This window comes from Microcaecilia unicolor, chromosome 4, assembly GCF_901765095.1.
Source record: "Microcaecilia unicolor chromosome 4, aMicUni1.1, whole genome shotgun sequence".
Lineage (NCBI taxonomy): Eukaryota > Metazoa > Chordata > Amphibia > Gymnophiona > Siphonopidae > Microcaecilia > Microcaecilia unicolor.
In genome coordinates, this window is record NC_044034.1 from 364,454,605 (window position 1) to 364,477,000 (window position 22,396).

Consider the following 22,396-nt stretch of genomic DNA (forward strand, 5'->3'; position numbering starts at 1 on the left):
GAGTAGTCAGGAAAGCAAAGATGCAAATGGAATAAAAAATAGACAACTTTGCCACACTGGGACAGACCAAGGGTCCATCAAGCCCAGCATCCTGTTTCCAACAGTGGCCAATCCAGGTCACAAAACCTGGCAAGATCCCGAAAAAGTTCAATACATTTTATGCTGCTTATCCAAGAAATAAGCAGTGGATTTTCCCAAGTCAGTTTAATAATGGTCTATGGACTTTTCCTTTAGGAAGCTATCCAGTCCATTTTAAACCCCGCTAAGCTAACTACCTTTACCACATTCTCTGGCAACGAATTTCAGAGTTTAATTACATGCTGAGTGAAGAAATAGCTTCTCCGATTCGTATTAAATTTACTACTTTATAGCGTTATCGTACGGCCCCTAGTCCTAGTATTTTTGGAAAGAGTAAACAACTCACATCTAACCGTTCCACTTCACTCATTATTTTATAGACCTCTAACATATCTCCCCCTCAGCCATCTTTTCTCCAAGCTGAAGAGCCCTAGACTTCAGTCTTTCCTCATAGAGAAGTCATCACATCCCCTTTATCATTTTCATCGCCCTTCTCTGTACCTTTTCTAATTCCACTATATCTTTTTTGAGATGCGGTGACCAGAATTGAACACAATATTCGAGGTGCGGTTGCACCATGGACTGATACAAAGGCATTATAACATCCTCACTTTTGTTTTCCAATCCTTTCCTAATAATACCTAACATTCTATTTGCTTTCATAGTAACATAGTAGGTGACGGCAGAAAAAGACCTGTACAGTCCATCCAGTCTGCCCAACAAGATAAACTCATATGCACTACTTTATATGTATACCTGACCTTGATTTGTATCTACCATTTTCAGGTCACAGACCGTAGAAGTCTGCCCAGTACTAGCTCTGCCTCCCAACCAGCCCCGCCTCCCAACCACTGGTGCTTCCAATCTCCGCTAAGCTTCTGAGGATCTAATCCTTCTGAACAGGATTCCTTTATGTTTATCCCATGCATTTTTGAATTCCGTTACTATCTCTACCACCTCCCGCGGGAGGTCATTACAAGCATCCGCCACTCTCTCTGTGAAAAAATACTTCCTGACATTTTTCTTGAGACTGCCCCCCTTCAACCCCATTTCATGTCCTCTAGTTCTACCGCCTTCCCGTCTCCAGAACAGATTCGTTTGTGGATTAATACTTTTCAAATATTTGAACGTCTGTAAGATATCACCCGTTTCTCCTTTCCTCCAGGGTATACATGTTCAGGTCAGCAAGTCTCTCCTCATACGTGTTGTAACGCAAATCCCATACCATTTTTGAAAAGCACGGTTTCAATTTTTTTTTTACATCCTTAGCAAGATAAGCAGTGGATTTTCCCCAAGTCCATTTATTAATGGCTTATGGACTTTTCTTTTAGGAAGCTATTCAAACCTTTTTTAAACCCGCTAAGCTAATTGCTTAGAGAGGATCAACTTGGGGGGGGGGGGGGGTTGAACTACCTGCCGCAGCACTCTGAGCAGATGGTTTCAACGTATCACCACCGCCGCCGCCGTCGAGATCCCTTTCTTGGTCGGTGACTCCTAACGTGGAACCTTGCATTACATAGCTATAGTTCAGGGATATATATGTGTACAAAGGAGGTGCATACATACACAGGTGTAAATCATTTAACCAGCAATTTTTCAGCAGTGGTGTAGCACTACTCCTGCATTAGGAATTTATTTGGGACTGGATAGTTCAGACTGATTAGGGGAGGTGGCAGCTACGGGGATGGGGTGGGGTGGGGTGATGCTGCTGTTTGTTTTCAGGTTGATCGGGTGGAGGCACTGAAGAAAAAAAATGTGCCTCCATTCAGCTTTGTTCTTTTTAGTTTGATTATATGATGAAAATCATAATAACCTTTAGTTAAAAAAAAGTACTACTATGTAACTTCATGGAGTGTCCCCTAGTCTTTCAACTTAAAGGATTCATTGACTAGCTCCTCCTTGGTGAAAGGAAAGTTTCTGTCTGAATCAAGTTTTCTAGCTACACCTGGTTTCAGTGCCTGCACCTGTTATAAAGGACTCTGGCAAGTTGACTCTGCTTCTGTCTGGGATGTTTCCCTGATGCGACATTTGGAGAGTGGACACTAAACAGAACTGAAGAGATGCTCCAAGGAAGTGTCATGCAATTAATGTGCCGTTATCAAAAAAGACTACAGAAAAATTGGGAGAGCTGGACTCTAAATATTTCTATATGACTTGCTGGTTTGGTGTTCCATGTACTCTCACTTCAGGCAGTACGTGTTTTGGGGATTAAAAACAGTCTTCACCACAAGCTGGAAGCAGTACAGAACACTGGGAGTGAGAAACTGTAACTCGTTTGCTTTCTGCTGAAATTTTGATAAAGAAATATTTGAAGGGAGTCTTAACTGGCTTAGTCATATCGATGAGGCAATTATTTCTATATGCTTTTATATATCTAGGCAAGTTTATGTGGAGGAGGAGACTAAGGGTGGAATGGATTCCTTCAGGTAGACCGAACTTAATTGGTTTCCTTGAAGATTCTCACGATTGGATTTTAAATTGGGCCACCATGGTCACTTTTTTCACCAAAAAGATAAAGCTTTGTTTGGAAATGCTACTTTGCTAAAAAAAGGAGAGACTTTCTTTTACATGGACAAAACAACAGGTTCTTCTGGATGTCGTGCGATAGTGGCACTCTATGGTGAAACTGTAAAATCAATCTTTAGAAATTTGTTTACAGTGGCATCGAAAAGATACTACATTACTATACTTCATTTAATTTTTATTATTCTTTCCAAACCAAAGGAATGTTTGGGCATTAATCCCATTCTAACTGCCCCTTCCCTCTAGGTTAAACACACACACAGAAACTAACCCAAATATACACACGTGCGCACAGGGGTTGAAAAGCATTTCATGAGCCATGCTCCACATGTTTTCTCTACTTGTTTCTAATAAACTGTGTGGTTTGTTAGCCCTGTATTTGTGACAGATCAGAGATCCACAGTAGTGAGTCACTTGGTAATATTAACATTCTTTTTGTGTCTGATTCATAGGTGTATTTCTGGGAACAGCGTGACCCTCTGGGTTTTGTGGAGCAGAGTATTTGCCTAGAAACAAACACAAACTCAACTGGTAGATGGGAAGTCGCCAGTGTAGAGGTAAATACACAGGTGAAGGTACAGACTGAGCATTGTGTGGCAGAATCCTCCAGGTGTCCATAGGTATAGCTATGAGTGGGTGTTAAGGACAGCGCTAAGGTGTTGCATGACAATAGATATGAAGGAATTTTAAGAAGTAATTTTGCTGCCTGGTGTCTATGCATCTACACGGTTGCACACTTCTCCATGGTATCATTTGTAGAACATTTGGGGGCTCATTTTCAAAGGACACAGATTTACAAACTTACATAGTAACCTATGTAGATAAGAACATAAGAGTAAAAGTAGCCATACTGGGTCAGACCAATGGTTCATCTAGCACAGTATCCTGTTTCCAGCAGTGGCAAATCTAGGTCACAAGTACCTGGCAGAAACCAATTAGTCAAACACAAAAAGCACAGTGAACATAACACAGTAGTAGGAGTGATGATAACGCCGAGAGGCATCAGATAAAAATATATATAACAAGAACTACTGGATCTAATACAGCGAACAGCTGCTCAAAATCAGAGTTCTTTTTTATTTCTTTTTGATCATTTGCCTCTACGGCGGTTTAGTTCTACACAGCACTGTATCCACATTAAATGGCATGAAGTTAAGTGGTTATTTTTGTTTTTGCTATCACTTTTGCTATTTACTATAACACGGATGATATGTTTATTATAGAAATTTATTTGAAGCTGATTTTATTATGAAAGTTAAAAATTAAAGCTGTAGAGGCAAATGATTGATAAGAAATAAAAAAGAACTCGGATTTGGCACAGCTGTGCGTTCTAAGAGATCCAACAGTCTTGTTATATATATTTTTATTTCATTCCTCTTTTTGTGTTTCAATATGTACTGAGGGAGTTTGATTATTATAGCCCCTATTTTGAATTTAGAAACCCAATTAGTAGCAACATGCCATACAACCAATCCCGGGGCAAGCAGTGGCTTCCCCCACATCCATCTCAATAACAGACTATGATGGACTGTTCCTCCAGGAACTTGTCCAAACCTTTTTTTTAAACCCAGATACGCTAACCGCTGTTACCACATCCTCCAGCAGTGAGTTCCAGAACTTAACTATTTTTTCAGTGAAAAAATATTTCCTCCTATTTGTTTTAAAAGTATTTCATGTAATTTCAGCGAGTGTCCCCTAGTCTTTGTATTTTTTTAAAAGAGTGAGGTGTGGTAGCCGTGTTAGTCCACTCTTAAAGGTTATCAATAGAAATCAAACAAAATAAAACATGGAAAAGAAAATAAGATGATACCTTTTTTATTGGACATAACTTAATACATTTCTTGATTAGCTTTTGAAGGTTGCCCTTCTTCGTCAGATCGGAAATAAGCAAATGTGGTAGCAGATAGTATATATAAGAGAGTAATGCTTTGATGGTTCTCTTATATATACTATCTGCTACCACATTTGCTTATTTCCGATCTGATGAAGAAGGGCAACCTTCAAAAGCTAATCAAGAAATGTATTAAGTTATGTCCAATAAAAAAGGTATCATCTTATTTTCTTTTCCATGTTTTATTTTGTTTGATTTCTATAGATTCTACATGGAATGTTGCTATTCCACTAGCAACATTCCATGTAGAAGTCGGCCCTTGCGGATCACCAATGTGGCCGCGCAGGCTTCTGCGAGTCTGACGTCCTGCACATACGTGCAGTGGAATAGCAACATTCCATGTAGAATCTCCAATGGTATCTATTTTACTGTCATAGTAATGCTTGAATGTTTTCACTTATAAACACTGTCAGCTAGCACATTTGCTTATTTCCGATCTGAGGAAGAAGGGCAACCTTCGAAAGCTAATCAAGAAATGTATTAAGTTATGTCCAATAAAGTAAGTATCATCTTATTTTCTTTTCCATGTTTTATTTTGTTTGATTTCTATTGATAAACTTGAAAGAGTGAAAAATCTTTTCACTTCTACCTGTTCTACACCACTCAGAATTTTATAGATCTCAATCATATCCCCCCTCAGCTGTCTCTTTTCCAAGCTGAAGAGCCCTAACCTCTTTAGTCTTTCTTCATATGGAGGAGTTCCATCCCCTTTATCATTCTGGTCGCTCTTCTTTGAACCTTTTCTAATTCCGTTACATCTTTTTTGAGATATGGCAACCAGAATTGAACACAATACTCAAGTTGAGGTCGTACCATGGTGTGATACAAAGGCATTAAAATATTTTTGGTCCTGTTTTGCATCCTTATCCTAACATCCTGTTTGCTTTTTTGGCCGTCGCCGCACAGTGGGCAGATTTCAGCATATTGTCTACAATGACACCTAGATCTTTTTCTAGTGCTGACTCTTAAGGGCAGACCCTAGCATCAGGTAACTGATTCAGATTATTCTTCCCCCAATGTGCATCACTTTGCATTTGTCCACATTAAATTTCATCTGCCATTTGGATGCCCGTCTTCCAGTTTCCTAAGGTCTTCCTGCAGTTCTTCACAATCCACATGTGTTTTAACAACTTTGAATAGTCTTGTCTCATCTTAAAATTTGATCACCTCACTTGTCATTCCATTTTCCAGATCATTTATAAATATGTTAAATAGAAATGGTTCCAGAACAGATCACTGCAGCAATTCACTATTCACCCTCCTCCACTGAGAAAAATGACCATTTCACCCTACCCTCTGTTTTCTGTCCAATAATCAATCTCTAATCCACAACAGAACACTGCCTCCTATCCCATGACTTTTTAATTTTCTCAGGAGTCTCTCATGAGGAACTTTGTCAAAAGCTTTCTGCAAATGCAGATACACTACATCAACCGGCTCACCTTTATCCACATGTTTATTTATGCCTTCAAAGAAATGAAGCAAGTTGGTGAGGCAAGACTTCCCTTGGCTGAACCCATGTTGACTCTGTCCCAATAAACCATGTTTGTCTATGTATTTTGTAATTTCATTCTTTATAACGTGGAGGGGCATAATCGAACGGGGCGCCCAAGTTTTCCTGAGGGCATCCTCGCAAGGCGTCCCCACAAAAGGGCGGGGAAACCCGTATTATCGAAACAAGATGGGCGTCCATCTTTCGTTTCGATAATACGGTCAGGGACGCCCAAATCTCAACATTTAGGTCGACCTTAGAGATGGTCGTCCCTAGAGATGGTCCTCCCCATTTTTCGGCGATAATGGAAACCGAGGACGCCCATCTTAAAAACGACCAAATCCAAGTCATTTGGTCATGGGAGGAGCCAGCATTCGTAGTGCACTGGTCCCCCTGACATGCCAGGACACCAACTGGGCACCCTAGGGGGCACTGCAGTGAACTGATGCACTAACTGAATGGAAAAAGGCATGCAGTGGTCACTAACCACCTCCCACCCCGAAAAAAACAACTTTAAAAACTTTCGTCTTTTTTTTTTTTTTTTTAAGCGTATGGGTGAAGGACCTCCTTCGCTATGCTTCTGTCCCTGTGACAGCAGTTGAGGACGTCCTTCACTATTTATTTATTTAGATTTTGCTCACAGCTTTTTCAGTAGTAGCTCAAGGTGAGTTACATTCAGGTACACTGGATATTTCTATGCCTCCGTCCCTGCAACGGCAGTTGAGGACGTCCTTTGATATGCCTGCGTCCCTGCGACGGCAGTTGAGGACGTCCAAAATATGGATGTTTGCGAGAAGGACGTCCATGCCTGGATGTTTCTGTGAGAAGGACGTCCATGCCTGCTACGCCTCCGACACCCCCTTTATTTATTTGGATTTTGGATCACAAATAGCAACAGTGGGATTTGAACCGGCCACCTCTGGATTGCAAGACCAGTGCTCTAACATCTAGGCCACTCCTCCACTCCACTCCCTTGAAATTTTGGCCGTCCCTGTGGGGGGAGGGGGGGGGCAGTTGAGGACGTCCAAAATGTTTGAAAGAAGGACGTCCACACCTTCCTTATGCCTCCGCTGACACACACATACCCCCCCCCCCAGAGGCCTGCATACTGCCCCCCCCCCCCCACAGGGATGCACAGCAGGCATAGACGTCCTTCTCACAGAAGCATCCAGGCATGGACATCCTTCTCACAAACATCCATATTTTGGATGTCCTCAACTGCCATCGCAGGGACAGAGGCATAGCGAAGGACGTCTTCAACTGCCGTCACAGGGACGCAGGCATATCGAAGGACATCCTCAACTGCCGTTGCAGGGACGGAGGCATAGAAATATCCAGTGTACCTGAATGTAACTCACCTTGAGCTACTACTGAAAAAGGTGTGAGCAAAATCTAAATAAATAAATAGCGAAGCAGATCCTCAATTGCTGTCACAGGGACGGAGGCATAGCGAAGGAGGTCCTTCACCCATACTCAAAAAAAAAAAAAAAAAAAAAAGATGAAAGTTTTTAAAGTTGTTTTTTTCGGGGTGGGAGGTGGTTAGTGACCACTGGGGGAGTCAGGGGAGGTCATCCCCGATTCCCTCCGGTGGTCATCTGGTCATTTATGGCACACTTTTGTGGCTTGGTCATAAAAAAGAAAAAGGACCAAGTAAAGTTGGCCAAGTGGTCATCAGGGATGCCCTTCTTTTTTCCATTATCGCTTGAGGACGCCCATCTGTTAGGCACGCCCCAGTCCCGCCTTCGCTACGCCTCCGACACGCCCACGGGAACTTTGGTCGTCCCCACGACGGCAAGCAGTTGGGGACGCCCAAAATCAGCTTTCGATTATGCCGATTTGGGCAACCCTGAGAGAAGGACGCCTATCTCCCGATTTGTGTCGAAAGATGGGTGCCCTTCTTTTTCGAAAATAAGCCTGATAGTTTCCACTATTTCCCCTAGCACTGAAGTCAGGCTTACCAGTCTGTAATTTCCCTATCACCTCTGGAACCCTTTAAAAAAAATTGGCGTTACATTGGCCACTCTCCAATCTTCAGGTACTACGGATGATTTTAACGACAGGTTACAGATCACTAACAGATCATCAGCAATTTTATGTTGAGTTTTCAGTACTCTGGGGTGTTATGCAACTTTGTAAGTCTATGTGCTTTGAAAACAAGTCTAAATCTACTTGCTAATTTTTCATTTTCAGACTGGACATGGAGAGTCGCTACAGGTACATATGGAAAGTATAACACCTCTTGCAGGATATATGTTACAAACTGTAGTCTGTTATGGGGACTAAACTAACTACAGTGTTCCCAAGAGCAGAGACTTTCTGCCATTTATGAATGTGCTCACCATCATAAAATTTAAAGGTAGAACACAGGAACATGTAAGAATGATTAAAACAGAAGAAACAGAATGTCTTAGCTGAATTCTAATCCTTCTATTTGTAGAACTCTGATTTAATGAATAGATATTGGGAATACATTGAACAGGAAAAGATGAATAAATAAATTAGTGGTTTACAACTGTGTGTCTGAATGATGTTGAGGATTTCAGAGTTGAAAATGGATTAAAAATATCACTGAGGATTACATCTAGGAAAATTCAATTTAAAATGATCATTAATTTTCAAGCACAATTTTTCTTTTGCAGACATGTATTAAAAGAAGCAAAAATATATTAAAAATACTGAATTTGCCTGTTCTGACTAACATCAATGAATGGATACATTCCATGAAAACTGCTACTACTATTTAGCATTTCTACAGTGCTACAAGGCATACGCAGCGCTGCACAAACATAGAAGACAGTCCCTGCTCAAAGAGCTTACAATCTAATAGATAAAAAATAAAGTAAGCAAATCAAATCAATTATTGTGTACAGGAAGGAGGAGGGTAGGTGGAGGCAAGTGGTTACAAGTAGTTACGAGTCAAAAGCAATGTTAAAGAGGTGGGCTTTCAGTCTAGATTTAAAGGTGGCCAAGGAAGGGGCAAGACGTAGGGGCTCAGGAAGTTTATTCCAGGCGTAGGGTGCAGCGAGACAGAAGGCGCGAAGTCTGGAGTTGGCAGTAGTGGAGAAGGGAACAGATAAGAAGGATTTATCCATGGAGCGGAGTGCACGGGAAGGGGTGTAGGGAAGGACGAGTGTGGAGAGATACTGGGGAGCAGCAGAGTGAGTACATTTATAGGTTAGTAGAAGAAGTTTGAACAGGATGCGAAAACGGATAGGGAGCCAGTGAAGCGACTTGAGGAGAGGGGTAGTATAAGTAAAGTGACCCTGGCGGAAGACGAGACAGGCAGCAGAGTTTTGAACCGATTGGAGAGGTGAGAGGTGACTAGTGGGAGGCCAGCAAGAAGCAGATTGCAGTAGTCTAAACGAGAGGTGACAAGGGTGTGGATGAGGGTTTTGGTAGAGTGAATCAAACAGAACACCGATCACAAATGATGAAATGGATGACTGTAATTGAAAAATAAATACAAGATTTGTGAAAGAGGTTCATCAATCAGTTAATTTGTAGAACTTTTTACTTCTCTGAGAGGCCTATTTATGGTTCTAGGTCAGTTCCCACTGGACAGTTCCCACTCAATAATTCCCATCTGGAAAATTGCCATCTAGGACAATTACCACCTAACCAATTTCCACTGCTCCAGGGAGGACAATTCCCACCCTTAACAATCATGAAGCATAATAGTATGAAATTTATCTCCTACCCTTTTCCCTTCCATATTGTTTGGGGGGGGGGCAATGCCCCCCACATTCCCCCAAACATTACCTTTAGCACGCTACATTACACACACACAAAAAAAAAACTAAACAAAACCAAAATCCAACTTAATAAAGAGCATAAAATATAATATATATATATATAAAAACTTACACAAATTATCAACACATCCACGCCATGCGACACTTCTCATTAAAAAAATATGATGCATAAGAAAAAAAAATCCCCAAACAGAATACCAACACAAGAAAAACGAAAACTACATGCCAGTAAGAAACAGCCAGGGGGAGCAATCCTAGGAGGGAATTGTCCATCTGGGGAAAAAGTCCTAGAAGGGAATTGTCCAGATGGGAATTAGTGGGTGGGAACTGTCTGGATAGCAACTAGTCAGATACCATATTTACTAAGCTGCGCTATTGCACATAATGGGCATCATTAGTAGATTACCTGAGTAGTATTTGCCTTACTGTGCCAAAAATCAGTCTAATACAAAAAAGTAATGAACTGTACTGAATGCAAATCAGACCATTACTATGTTAAGAAACAATGTGATGTAACTTGCTTCAATTTTGCAAACAATATGGGCTATAGTTAACTCCCCTCAGAGCATCAGCAGGTTAACATGCATGCGGATGGTCTCAGCCACCAAATTTAAAGGTGATGATATTGAGAAACCCCAAGCAAACAAAGGGTCATATAGCCCTGTGAATTCCAGCCCGTCCCCCAACTCCATCATCTAACTGTTCAACTGTGTAATGAAAAAAAGAAAAGAAAAATATCTGGTGGCGGATTGGTGGGTGCTCAGTCTCCCTACTCCTAGTGGCCCCTCCCAAAAAGAGTAAATCTGAAATCCTGCTCATTCTAAACCTCATCCCACAACCCCTGTATTTATATTTCAATTTCCCCAATGTCCTATCAGATTGCCCCCCCCCCCCCCCCAACCTAACTTCTTGCCTCCATTCTTAAAGTAACTCTCAGGGTCTTCAGAGGTAGGTGAGATGCCCAATTGTTTATGCACCTCTAGTGCAAAAATTTAAAGCGGTACTAACCTTAGGTATGTCTGAAGACCTGGGGGCAAGGAAGGGGCAGAATAATTAGGCATTGGGGGTGGGATTTAAGAGCATCACATCAGATTTATTTTTTAGGGGATCTAACACAGAAAATCAATGTAGCATTTACTAAACTGTGGTAATCTGGTACCACAGTTTACTGAATCTCATAGTAATTTTCATGTGGTAGAATGGCACATTAAAATGTCAGTTTAAAAAAAATGTAGTGAATAGGCCCTTTTAGGGTAATTTTATATATATCCCGATCATATAAAGCAGCATTTTGCATGCTTAAGTATGTACTTATAAAACGGCTTTGGGGGATAGGAACTCAGAAAGCAGAGTACCTGCTTTTATGCAAAGTGTTCCTGGGGGCGGGATGGAACTTTTGCATATATTTTATAAAATACACCAATACGTGCCAATATCTATGAGCATATACACGCACAAACTTCACCCGCATCAGAACAGGTGTAACTGTGTAGCAGTTTTTGGATAGATCATTTTATAAAAGCACATAGGCGCATATGAACATAAGAGTAGCCATACTGGGCGAGACCAATGGTCCATTTAGCCCAGTATCCTGTTTTCCAAACAGTGGCCAAGTCAGGTCACAAGTACCTGGCAGAAACCCAGTTGGCAGCAACATTCCATGCTTCCAATCTCGGGGCAAGCAGTGGCTTCCCCGTGTCTGTCTCAATAGCAGACTATGGACTTTTCCTCCAGGAATTTGTCCAAACCTTTTTTAAAAACCAGATATGCTAACCGCCCTTACCACATCCTCCAGCAAAGAGTTCCAGAGCTTAACTATTTCCTCCTATTTGTTTTAAAAGTATTTTCATGTAACTTCCTTGAATGCTCCCTAGTCTTTGTACTTTTGGAATGAGTAAACAATTATTTTACTTCTACTCGTTCTACACCACTCAGGATTTTGTAGACCTCAAAATCATGTGTCCCCTCATCCATCTCTTTTCCAAGCTGAAGAGCCCTAACCTCTTTAGCTTTTCCTCATACAAGAGGAGTTTCATCTCCTTTATCATTTTGGTTGCTCTTCGTTGAACCTTTTCTAATTCTGCGAGATATGGCGACCAGAACTGAACACAAGGCGCGGTCACACCATGGAGTAATACAAAGGCAATATAGTATTTGCGGTCTTATTCACCATCCCTTACCTAATAATTCCTTTATAAAACATCTATTCAGGAGACAAACACCGAACATGAACCTCAGGTTGTATCAAAGGAAATGATCTCCTAAAAATAAAAAATACAATGCCAGGCTCACTTCCATGAAAACCCCTCTGGCCAATATACTACTACTACTACTTAACATTTCTAGAGCGCTACTAAGGTTACGCAGCGCTGTACAATTTAACAAAGAGAGACAGTCCCTGCTCAAAGAGCTTACAATCTAATAGATAAGAGTGAGACAAATATAGGACAATCAAGCCATTGTGACATCACTGATGAGGTTGGCTCTTAGGCATTGGTGGAATGAGGCATTATGACATCACAATCTCAGCTCTGGTTAAATCACTGCTATATGTAAAACTACTACTACTACTACTACTTAACATTTCTAGAGCGCTACTAGGGTTACACAGCGCTGTACAAAATAAACAAAGAAGGACGGTCCCTGCTCAAAGGAGCTTACAATCTAAAGAACAAAATGTCAAGTTGGGCAGTTTAGATTTCCTGGGTAGAGGTGTAGAGGTTAGGTGCCGAAGGCGACGTTGAAGAGGTGGGCTTTAAGCAGAGATTTGAAGATGGGCAGGGAGGGGGCCCGGCGTATGGGCTCGGGGAGTTTGTTCCACGCGTGAGGTAAGGCGAGGCAGAAAGGGCGGAGCCTGGAGTTGGCGGTGGTGGAGAAGGGTACTGAAAGGAGGGATTTGTCTTGAGAGCGGAGGTTACGGGTAGGAACATAGGTTACGGGTATATAATATACCTAACTTTCTTCAGTAACAGCTCTTCACATGTTAAATAACAATTGTGATGTTTTTTTGATAATTTAAATTTGATCACTGTATTTCCTGAGGACCAATCCCAGAGTCTGACTAGATTAACGTCATCCATTCTAGTTCTCTAAGGTGTTACTGTACTGCTGTCTGCAATTACCAGCCTCCCACTGCCCAGTCACTTGATCAATGATCTGCCAGCAAATTTCAGATACTGCATGATTTTTATCCTACCACTGTTAAACCAAAGGCACTTGGCGGTTATCAGTGATATGTTTGTGCAGCGCTGCGTATGCCTTGTAGCGCTATAGAAATGCTAAATAGTAGTAGTAGTAGTAATATGAGAATTATTTTCATTTCAATGCAGTTAAACTCCTCCCAACATATACCAGATCACATGGGCAATGATAATGTAAACCACATGTAAAGTCGGACATGAGATATTCCTTCAAGACTGTTTTCTCCATTTTCTTTGAGGGTCCTCCCATAAGATCCTGAAATTGTAACTGAAAACCACTGATAGCGCCCACAACTGCTATGACCAGCTAACACAGATGGATCAGAATGGTCCTAATTTTAATAACATAAACACTCTCCCAATGTCTTGCCTCTTTGGAAAGCCACAATCAGAAGCCAAAAAAAAATCTGCTATAATTGCAATACATGCCAATGAAAAAGAACAGATTTAGCTAGCTGTGCAGATAAAGCTAAGTTACTTAAATGTAGCAGGGGTTCTCCGATGACAGCAGCCATATATTCTCAAATATGGGCGATGTGATCCATGGAGCCCGATGTGGACACTGCCTAGTGCACTGTCACTTTAAATCTTTGAGGCTGTACTCCCACTGCACATGTGCGGCTGCCTTCCTGCCCACCGCGTAAGTGCGGGACCAGCAGTACAGTGTTAAAGCTAAGAAGACTCCAAGGGAAGGCGGGAGGGATGTGAGAATATATGCCTTCTGTTCTCAGAGAACATCTGCTACAGGTAAGTAACTTAGCTTTCTCCGAAGACAAGCAGGCATAATATTCTCACATATGGGGCTCTCTAGCTACCAGGCTCACAGGAAAGATCAATTTTTTCAACTGAGTAGATAGTGAGCCTGGTGGAAATAATGTGCCGGAGGGCAGAGTTATTTTAAACAGTAAAACAATTCTGCAGGACTGCCTGTCCAAACTGGCTAACCCACCTGGAATACTGCTCTAGACAGTATGAGTAGTGAAGGTGTGGACTGAAGACCACGTAGCTGCATTGTAAATGTCTTGAGGCAGAGTGGAAATGGGCTCCATTGCTCTCACATTATGAGCGGTGACCCAGCCATGGAGGGTCAGCCCAGTTTGAGTATATGTACAGGAGATACAGTCAGCCAACCAAGTAGAGATTGTACGCTTGGTGATGGGAATTCCCAACCTGTTAGGATTAAAGGATACAAAATGTTGTGAGGATTTCTAATGAGGTTTTGTATTTTCTAGATAGTATAGCATGCTTGCAGTCTAAGGTATGCAGTGCTGCTTTTCCAGGATGAGAATGTGGTTTAGGAAAGAAAACAGGTAGTACAATAGACTAGTTGAGATGGAACTTTGAAACCACTTTTGTAGGAATTTAGGGTGAGTTCCAGAAGTGGTTCAAATGGAGGTTTCCTAACAGAAGCGAGGACAACATTGAGATCCCATGCCACTGGAAGTGGTTTGACAGGAGGTTTGGTGTGAAATAAACCCTTCATGAATCTAACCATCAAGGGATGAACTAAAACTGGATTAACAATTTTAGTGTGATAAGCACTGATGGGGAGGTATCGGTACTGGGTGCGAACACGGTGTGGACGCAGCCTGATAGCCTGTGCAGGTGTAGGAGATCTGGAAGACCTTGAAGGCTCTTAACGTTATACGAGTTTGAGAGAATGAGAGCAGTCACTGCGACATGGACGCTTCCAGTGCATCGAGGACATCGATGCAGGGGAGGCATGGGCTGAGTGTCTGGAGGGAGAATGATGGCAATGCTTCTTAGGCTTTTTGGGCTGCAGGTCCCTCGATGTATGCAGCATCCTGATGTGATCAGGGTATCGAGCCGGATGTAGCACCCTCTCGATGTTGAATGGGTGCACCCGATGCAGGCTCCGAATTGAGTACAGTCTCCTACCATGCTCAATACAGAACCAAAAGGTTTTCACACTGGAGTCTTCGGGCTTTAAGGGACTTCACCTGCATATGTTGGCAGAGGTTACAGTGAATGTCTCGGTGATCTGAACCTAGGCATTGAACACATCTATTATGGAGGTCTTTGCCTAAAATAGTCTTACTGCATCAAGTACGCTTCTTAAAGCCACTTGGTACACTCGATGAAATGGAGAGAAAAATGGCCAATGCGAAGGTCTTTGCCTGAAACAGTCCTATTGCATCAAGTATACTTCTTAAAGCTACTCGGTACCCTTGATGACACTGAAGGAAAAACAGCCAACACAAGGTCAAAAGGCTCCATGGCCCGGGGAGCTCAAGTGATTCTGTACCTGAAAAAGGTCGATGGTCCCCGGGTAGGAAAAAGGGCTCAAAGGCCTCTTGGGTCAAAAAATAAAAAATGGTATAAAAAAAATAAGTAAACAAATTATGACAGAAAAAGATAAAATACAAAGGAAATAGATCCTAAAAAAGAGAAGGCACAAAAAGACAAAGGTTTTTCATGCTGAGAAGACATTAAAAATACAACTTCTTTGCTCCATGGAAAATGAAAGATTGATGCTCCTGTCGCTCGCACAATGGGTGGAAAGGTACCTGTGCATGAGTGGTGGGGGCACTGCCTTAAAGATTTAAAGTGACAGTGCATTTGGCAGTGTCCGTACCATGATCCGTGGATCACGTCACTCATATGTGAGAATATTATACCTGCTTGTCCTCGGAGAAAGTATATAGAAACATGACGGCAGATAAAGGCCATATGGCCCATCCAGTCTGCCCATCCTCTGTAACCCCAAACTCTTCCTAAGCGATCCCATGTGCTTATCCCATGCCTTCTTAAATTCACACAGTCCTCGACTCCACCGGGAGGCCATTCCATGCTTCCACCATCCTTTAATACTTTCTTAGATTACTCCTAAGCCTATTCCCTCTTAACTTCATCATATACCCCCTCATTCCAGAGTGTTCCTCCAGTTGAAAAAGGCTCAGGTAGGTGTAGATTTTTATATTACTTTACGTTTATATTCTGCAAATATCTATCAGGTTCGCTGCGGAAAATAACAAAAGCAATCAGTTGATTTAAAATTGAAATTAGAGAAAGACTTAATTTATAATGTAATTGTTCAGATATTGGGCAAATATAAATGTTTTCGACTTCTTCCTGAATCTCAAATCGTTCATGTCTAACCTCACCCCATTTGGAAAGGAATTCTATTTTGCAACAACAAACTCTCTGCTCAATTCAAGCTCTTAAACAGGTGTGTCTAATAATCCTAGCTGATAACCTCTTGCAGAAAATCTTTCCTTCAGAATTTTGGATTTCTTTTTAAATTCAAAAATGAAAGAACAAATCCAGCATAATTTATAATTTTAAAAACTGTCTTATTGGCAGAATGGCTTTCACTTTATATGGGTGAAAGCTATGAAAACGTAAATACTTATTATATTCAACCTTCTTTCTATCACAACATGGAGAGGGTCAAAGTTCAAGCCATACAAAACGAACCAAAAGCACCAAGAGCCTTCAAAATAGGGACAATTTTTTAATTTGTGGACCTGACAAAGGCTGTGTTTCAGCACACAGTGCCTGCATCACAGTTTGTTTGAACAGCCAAACATCAAACACAATAAACTCGATTCAGGGTTAATAACTGATACAACGACCAGAAAAACCAAAACTATTCAAAGTTGTTAAAACATATACTAACTGTGAAAAATCGCAGGAAGACCTTAGGAAATTGGAAGACTGGGCATCCAAATGGCAGATGAAATTTAATGTGGACAAATGCAACGTGATGCACATTGGGAAGAATAATCCAAATCATAGTTTCTTGATGCTTGGAGACAGCACCCAAGAAAAAGATCTAGGCATCACTGAAGACAGAACGTTGAAATCTTCTGCCCAGTGTGCAGTGGAAGCCAAAAAGGTAAACAGGATGCTAGGAATTATTAGGAAAGGGAGTGAAAATAAGACCAAGAATATTATAATGCCTCGCTATTGCTCCACTGTACAACCTCATACTGAGCATTGTGTGCAATTCTGGTCACCATATCTCAAAAAAGAAATAGTGGAATTAAGGTTCAAAGAAGGGCTAAAGAGGTTAGGGCTCTTCATGGAAAAGAGACAGATAAGACTGAGGTCTACAAAGTCCTGAGTGGTATAGAACGGGTAAAAGTGAATCGATTTTTTGCACTTTCAAAAAGTACGAAGACTAGGTCACTCAGTGAAGTTACATAGTAATACTTTTAAAACAAATAAGAGAAAGCATTTTTTCACTCAATGAGTAGTTAAGTTCTAGAACTCGCTTCTGGAGGATGGGGTTAAAGTGGTTAGCATATCTGGGTTTAATAAAGGTTTGGACATGTTACTGGAGGAAAAGTCCATAGTCTACTATTGAGACAGACACAAGAAAAGCCACTGCTTGCCCTGGGATTGTTAGCATGGACTCTTGCTACTATTTGGGATTCTGCCAGGTACACTTGACTTGGACTGACCGCTGTCAGAAGCAGGATACTGGGCTAGATGGCCCATCAGTATGACCCAGTATGGCTATTCTTATGAATCATATGAGCATATTTAAATAATTAAAAAACACATTTGCCATTTTTATTTAACATGTTGTGACAAACTGTTACTGAAGAGAGCTAGGTATATTGGACAGAGCTTTTTTTGATGTATCTCTGTCTTATATGAAGTCTAACACTGCATTTTTTTATTTTTAGGTCACCGTTTCCCTTGACACAACCTGAGGTGAAACATGGATTCATGTCAGGTGTTTGTCTCTTGAACTAATGTTTCCTTTGCATATCTGCAGAAGTTACTCTTTAAATTTGTACAGATATATTTTATCTTACAATTTAACTAAGTGGAGGAGTGGCCTAGTGGTTAGGGTGGTGGACTTTGGTCCTGGGGAACTGAAGAACTGAGTTCGATTCCCACTTCAGGCACAGGCAGCTCCTTGTGACTCTGGGCAACTCCCTTAACACTCCATTGCCCCATGTAAGCCGCACATGAGTGGGAAAGCGCAGGGTACAAATGTAACAAAAATAAAATAGATACTATTGGAGATTCTACATGGAATGTTGCTATTCCACTAGCAACATTCCATGTAGAAGGCTGCGCAGGCTTCTGTTTCTGTGAGTCTGACGTCCTGCACGTACGTGCAGGACGTCAGACTCACAGAAGCAGAAGCCTGCGCGGCCACATTGGTGATCTGCAAAGGCCGACTTCTACATGGAATGTTGCTAGTGGAATAGCAACATTCCATGTAGAATCTCAAATAGTAGCAACAGTGGAGGAGTGGCCTAGTGGTTAGGGTGGTGGACTTTGGTCCTGGGGAACTGAGGAACTGAGTTCCATTCCCACTTCAGGCACAGGCAGCTCCTTGTGACTCTGGGCAAGTCACTTAACCCTCCATTGCCCCATGTAAGCCGCATTGAGCCTGCCATGAGTGGGAAAGCGCAGGGTACAAATGTAACAAAAAAAATAAAAAATTGGATTGACAAATTATATAGAGGTTCCTAATTGTATGTACGTTTGGGAAGCTCACCAGGTGCCCTTGGCCTGGATTGGCCGCTGTCATGGACAGGATGCTGGGCTCGATGGACCCTTGGTCTTTTCCCAGTGTGGCACTACTTATGTGCTTAATTGGACCACACTTTATATCTAAAGAATTCTGGAATGCTTTTGATAAAATAATTTGGATAGGTTTGACATCTGATGAATTTGGACCCCCCCCCCTCCCCAATATTCACTGCACTGACAAGTATTGGTGAATGACAAATGAATATTTGAAATGGGTTGGCACCTCCGATGGTCTGATGATAAAGCTTTATTGGAAGTATGCTGTTGAAGAATAGTTAGATGTATATTTTGCCTTTATATAACAGGCACAACATATATGCTGATCTGCCTTCCCTGCCAAATAATTACTGTGTTAATATGGTATTTATAGAAAGAATTGAATTTCTTACATTAGCAATTTGTGATTTGAAAAGACTCATTTTGTAAGGATTGTTAATTTAAAAAAATGTAAACATTTTGGACATCATTACTGTATTTACCCGATTCTAGGATTATTGCTTTTTTTCCCCACTTATTTTGTGTTCTAAAATGGCCACCTTTGAATTGAGTGCCTCCTAATTTAATTTTTTCTTTTCTCAGCAACTGAAATGAGACATTGCCTGATATTCAAGGCTGCCTCTATAACTGGGCAAATACAGTATATAAACAAGATGATGTCCATCAAGGCCTTGATGGTGTCCTGCAGAAAGACGTCAGCACAGATCAGGACTTGATTACCTTTCTGCAGGTAGTCTAGTAGTGGCCAAAGACTCTTGCATCTGCAGAATACATGAATTTTAAAACTGGAAAATAAAAAATGCACTTGAAAATGGTTTGGAATGCAGAGGCCTGGCTTGCTGACTCCTTGTACCTGCTGGTTGCACTTTAGGAGAGCAATCAGTGTTTCACTGTATCAACTGTTTCCTTTTGTGGTGGGCTTAAAGTTGGGCTTTCGTATGGAAAAACTTGAGAACCATTGCTCCAAAAATTGAAACAATGTTTTCTTCTTTTCACTCATGGTGTTTGTTTGCATTTGAGACCTAAACACTTTAAATGCCAAAGAATTTGTGTAGCAACTATGTCTAGAATCATGACCTCTCGTCTGGCTGGGAACTCCTTAGCTGACATACTGCTAGTTTTATTTTATTTATTTATTAGGATTTATTTACCGCCTTTTTGAAGGAATTCACTGAAGGCGGTGTACAGTAAGAATAGATCAAACATGAGCAATAGACAATTACAGCAGTAAAAATATTCAAGTAACAATACAAAGTATGTCATGGTATACTACTTGCAATGACAACACAATATGTACTAGAACATTATAATTGGTAGTGAAGTGTATCATACTCTGTGCCTGTTAAAAGGGCCACAGGAAACCTAAACCTATGCTTGTCTATTCCTGCTCTTAGGTCCTCTTCTTTTCAGCTCTTGAGCTCTATATTATATTAGAATAGATGCTGAAAAGACATCTTAACATGTAATATGACCCATTACAGAAGGGGGTCTGCATCTGTACATGTATACTTCAGGGATACTGCTCCTTCCACATATCCTATATAATAATTCTCACTTCCAACATTCTGTGCCTGGGACCGTGGCACATTGAGAGGTGGTCTGCTAGGCTGTGTAGATCAGATGACGTCGCATTATGACGTAAGCCCGGAGAAGAGACATCAGATTGGCCAATAGAAGGGAGAGGGGGAGGAGCCGCGATGCAGGGAGCAGCAAATCAGCACAAAACAGGGTGGACCCAGCGGACGACGACCCTGGAACACGGGGAGGGGGTGACGATGACCCTGGAACACGGGGGGGGGGGGGGTGGGGGGGGGGGTGATGACCCTGGAACACAGAGGGAGGGAGGGGGGGGGGGGACGATGACGACCCTGGAACATGGAGGAAGGGGGGACACTGGAACTGGGTGGGTGGGGCCCCAAGCACACACACTCTCTCTGGCACACACACTCTCTCTCTCACAGACACACACTCGCACACAGTCTCACTCACTCTGTCACATGCAAATTCACTCTCTCTCTCTCACACAGTCTCTCTCGAACATACACACTCTGAGGAAAACCTTGCTAGCGCCCGTTTCATTTGTGTCTGAAACGGGCCTTTTCTACTAGTACTTTAATAATCTTCATTGAACAGTAGTCACCTTAAGGATAAAGCTCCACTGTCCATTTTTGTCTTCAGTTTAGCCTAACAGCTTTGGAAAAATACTTTGGAATAAAATAATTTCCTTATGATCTGGGGGTGCTCCACTCTTCTCTAAAATCTCCTCTGGAATAAAATCACGATTACAACAACTGGATCTGAAAGGCCTTCCCAAAACGACATCTGCCTTCTTGTCTTCAGGTTTTTTTGCTTCTAACAGCAATCTTTCTTAGTCCTATTTCTTGTTCTGAGAATAACCAGTCTTTCATAGTGGCATAATAAATAGGGGCAGATAAAGACCAGTACGGCCCACTAAGGTTCTTAGGGTTAATTGCTGCTTTGAGCAAGCTACCCCCTCTTTTGTTTAGGACTATGGCTGCTGCTCCAGGTGTGCCATGCAGGTTACCACCTCTATGCTTTTATGTTGTGGAAATAATTTAAAAACAAATAGGAGGAAATATTTTTTCACTGAGTTAAACTCAACTGGTTGCAAGAGGATGTGATAACAGCGGTTAGCTATCTGGGTTTAAAAAAGGCTTGGACATGTTCCTGGAAGAAAGGTCCATAATCTGTTATTGAGATGGACATGGGGAAACCACTTTTTGTCCTGGGACTGGTAGCATGGAATGTTGCTACTATCTGGGTTTCTGCCAGGTACTTGTGACCTGAACTAGCCACTGTTGGAAGCAGGAAACTGGGCAAGATGGACCATTGGTCTGACCCAGTGTGGCTATTCTAAAGGCTATCACACTACAAAAACAAAAAAAAGCATGAGCAGCAGTTACAAACCTAAATAAAGGAGCACCAAAGATCCCATTTTGGATAGTTTGAGTCTGCAAGGAATTTAGGTGGAGTAACTAAGAGGCCCAGACCTGTTTCCTGTTGTAGAAAAACACGTTTTTTTTTTTTTAAACACATAGTAACATAGTAGATGACGGCAGAAAAAGACCTGCACAGTCCATCCAGTCTGCCCAACAAGACAACTCATGTGTGCTACTTTTTGTGTATACCCTACTTTGATTTGTACCTATGCTCTTCAGGGCACAGACCGTATAAGTCTGCCCAGCACTATCCCCGCCTCCCACCATCGGCTCTGGCACAGACCATATAAGTCTGCCCAGCACTATCCCCGCCTCCCACCATCGGCTCTGGCACAGACCGTATAAGTCTGCCCAGCACCATCTCCGCCTCCCAACCACCAGCCCCGCCTCCCACCACCAGCTCTGGCACAGACCGTATAAGTCTGCCCAGCACTATCCCTGCCTCCTAACCACCAGCCCCGCCTCCCAGTTTGCTTTGAATGCTTAGTAAGACAGTTTACAATAGTGGGGTCAAAGATCTTTCTCTGCACCCTCTCTGATTATCTTGGGAGTCTAATCTGCTTTTGCCTGCTCCCCTCTCTGCGGTCACTACTCACTGCTTGAATCTGGTTCTTCACGGGCTAGGCATGCTGGCATTATTAGGGTATATTCATTGCATAACAACATTTGGTCTTGAATGACCCCTAGATTTTTTCTGCTCTCGTTTCTTATCCATGAGCAACAAGGAGCTCTTGTAACAAAAACCAGCAGCTGGTATGGAAGAACTTGGCACTGGATACCTGGCTCCTTCTTGTATCCAAACAGGAGTGCGCCACAAGACAGACAAGCTGGCCACAGACTGCTATTTTACAGTGCAGAAGAAAGTGGCTCAGGCCCAGCCTAGGTCAGTGGCCCTATTTCAAGTTTCAGTACATTCCCCTATGTCACCCAAGTGTCTGCGCAATCACCATGGCTCTTCAGACAGGTTTCTGCCGCACATATACAGA

At 41.9% G+C, this 22,396-nt stretch overlaps 1 protein-coding gene across 4 annotated transcripts in view; it reads right to left on the reverse strand.

Annotated features, from left to right (window-relative positions):
* CASK (calcium/calmodulin dependent serine protein kinase) overlaps positions 1–22,396 on the reverse strand; it is a 541,831-nt gene that overhangs the window by 74,495 nt on the left and 444,940 nt on the right. The window lies entirely within an intron of this gene.